The sequence below is a fragment of the Nannospalax galili genome, unplaced genomic scaffold, assembly GCF_000622305.1.
Source record: "Nannospalax galili isolate Female #2095 unplaced genomic scaffold, S.galili_v1.0 scaffold728, whole genome shotgun sequence".
Lineage (NCBI taxonomy): Eukaryota > Metazoa > Chordata > Mammalia > Rodentia > Spalacidae > Nannospalax > Nannospalax galili.
Genome location: NW_008358642.1, coordinates 1071793 through 1074283, shown reverse-complemented (window position 1 = coordinate 1074283; position 2491 = coordinate 1071793).

The window sequence follows — 2491 nt, the reverse complement described above, 5'->3', positions numbered from 1 at the left end:
TAGTCACATGATTGTGAAATCAAATGAGAAACATCATCAGCTAACAATCTCACAAACATTCGTGATTTAGTCATGTAACATAGTAAACTGAAAGCTTGACAATTAAATTCAAAATCATTTATTACTAACACCATTGTTGGAGAGACCAATGCAAAGTATCTGAATCATGCTACACTATCACAGGATAAAAATCCACCTTAAAAAAGCCTCTAATACTCAATATTTCAAAATTAGCAAAGGTGTAGAATAAAGAACAATTTGAGGATTTCTAAATATTTTTTGTGAATATGTATGTGTGTTTCTGTGTGTGTTGGGGGCGGGGTGCACACACAAAGAAATGAGCATGTTGTGGAGTCCAGAAGTCAATATTAGATATCTTCCTCAATTTCCCTTCAGCTTATTTTTTGAGACAGTTCTTTCACCAAACTTGGAGCTTACAGATTAGGATGGTCAGCATGGCCAAGGGATCCACCTGTTTCTGTCTCTCCAGAGTTGGGATTGGAGCCAGGAATGTTAAGTTCATGCCTGTGATAGATCTCAGGTTCTCATGCTCACTTGGAAATCTCCATACTGACTGAGACATCTCCTAACCCATGGATGTCTGTATTTTATTATAAAACAAAAATGTTGGACTTTAGTGTTAGCACCTGCTTTTAATCTCATCACTCAGGAGGTAGAACAAGGAGGATCAGGAGTTCGAGGTCATCCTAAGCTACATGAGTTCAAGACCAGTCTGAGATTCATGATACCTTATCTCAAAAATAAATAAATAAACCAAAAATAAAATAAAAAATATTTATATGTTAGTTTAGTTTCCAAAGGGGGGAGTTCCTAAACATTATTACTTTCAATAAGCAAATACAACCCTGAAGTCAAAACCCCACCAACTCAGTTGCAAGTTTCCCTCCATAACACTAGGCCGAAAAGTGGCTGTTCACAGGCTCCTGACCACCATGTTGGTCTAATTAAAACTACACCCACTTGGTCCTTTCTCCTGCTTCTGGGAGTAGGCCTGGACAGCAGCACTCCATTTTAGGCTAGTAGAGTGAGCTAGCTAGCTAGAATTGGGTCACCTTGCCCTCATCTCCACACTCAGCAGCCCAACATGGAATCACAGCTGTCTCTCCAATAAAAAAATAAAAAGTGAGAACCAGAAGCACACACCAATTAACTATTCACAACTGATCAGAAATCAACCAAATATTGACAATAATAATAACATAACTCCAAACTTCCACTCAGTGAAGTTAGACTAGAATTTCATGAGAGACTCAACAAAAAAAAAAGAGTCCTGATGCCCAGATTACATTAAAAAGCCACAAATGATATGAGAGACCAAGATAATATGTTCCCACCAAATGTCACCAGTCCTATAAAGTATTCTTAAATGAGAACTTACAAGAAGAAACCTAGGACATAGAACTTAAAAGAAAAAGCATATACATGATCAAAAATTCAAGAACTTTAAAAAACACACAAACCACTCAAAGAAGATAGGAATAACCTGATTGAAGAAAATACAAATATATGGCTGAAGACAAAGACAAGTCAGAATTTGAGAAGTGAATCTGTGAAACAGATAGAAATATTAAAGAAAACTCATGCTGGGACAAAAATGGACTTGAAATTTCAAAAAGCCCCGTTAGAAAACACAGTAGCAACTATCACCAGCACAATGAATTATCTGGAAAGTAATATTTAAAGAAGGGAAACTGAATCACTCAAGCAAAGAATACAAAATAATTAAAAATCACAGGATTGGAAATGCAGGAGCTGAGGGACACCATGAGAAAATATCTATAAATTATAGATGTAGAAGTGGAAGAACTGGGGGTGGGAGGGGGTCAATGGCACTGTCCAAATCACCAGCAAGATTATAGAAAAAAAAAAAAAAAAGAACTTCACTGAATTAACGAAAGACACAAGATACAGATACAACAAGCAAGCAAAACAACAAATATACAGGAACAGAAAAGCAACTTCTCATGGCATATCATAGTGAGAAAACTAAATATACATACAAAAGAAAGGGTATTGAAAGGTAGAAGAAAAGACAAGGTACATATAAAGGGAAAGCCATCAGAATAACAGCTGAATTTTCAATACAATATTTAAAAGTCAGAAGAACCTAGTACATCATATTCAAAGTCCCAAATGAGATGAGAAATCCTCCGAGAATATTTTATTCAGAAAAAGCATCTGTCAAAGGAGAAAGAAATATCTTTGTTTATATAAATAGGCTGAAAGAATTCATTTCTACCAAAGCAGCCCTATCGAGAATCCTGGAAGCAATATCATGAACTGAAGAAAGAACTATATCCAAGAGACTAGAGAAAGCAAGCATGTGACATTATAATTATGTAGGCTCAGAATTAAGAATACAAATAGAAAATAAAATGACAGTAACCAACATGTAATTTGCAATAATAACTTTATACATCAGTGGCCTCAACACCCCACTCAAAAGACGCATACTAGTTGAATGGATTGA